Raw genomic sequence first — 546 nt, forward strand, 5'->3', positions numbered from 1 at the left:
GACATGAACTTGAGAGATGAGATGGCTTTTGTACAAAAGGAATATGCATAATGTTGCCCTAAATATTATCCTTATTGGTGTAACAATGTGGAGATGACCCATATATGGTTAAAGATGAAGAGTGGAAAAGTAGAAATGTCAAAAAACGTATGTTGTAAATAGTATAAGTTTGGTTTCGTTACTGTTTTGGTGCATAATCAACATGGATTAAAAGAGATTGTGAACTTCTACAAGTTAAAATATCTATACATATCTTTGCATGCATACACATGCATCATATGATGAGTACATAGATGAAAAGTAAAAAGTAATGCTCTTACTTTTCCTCGCATTTCCTTTTAATGTTCATTTCTCTTTAGCTTGAAATGTTTCCCATAAGGATTCTCATGACCAAATAATTCTTTATTTCTATGCCACCTTGACAATCTCAACGAGCCTAATCAATAGCTAAATGCAGCTGTCACAAAAAATAAAAGGTCTCGCCGGGATTCGAACCCAGGTCGCTGGATTCAAAGTCCAGAGTGCTAACCACTACACTACGAAACC

The 546-nt window shown here is 35.0% G+C and overlaps 1 non-coding gene across 1 annotated transcript; it reads right to left on the reverse strand.

Annotated features, from left to right (window-relative positions):
- Nucleotides 1–474: 474 nt before the first annotated feature.
- On the reverse strand, nucleotides 475–546 carry TRNAQ-UUG. Its single transcript has one exon. It is a non-coding gene; the product is annotated as a tRNA-Gln (tRNA).

Source organism: the organism of the source record quoted next, unplaced genomic scaffold, assembly GCF_019419815.1.
Source record: "Pyrus x bretschneideri cultivar Hongxiangsu unplaced genomic scaffold, Pyrus_bretschneideri_v1 Contig2, whole genome shotgun sequence".
Taxonomy (NCBI): Eukaryota; Viridiplantae; Streptophyta; class Magnoliopsida; order Rosales; family Rosaceae; genus Pyrus; species Pyrus x bretschneideri.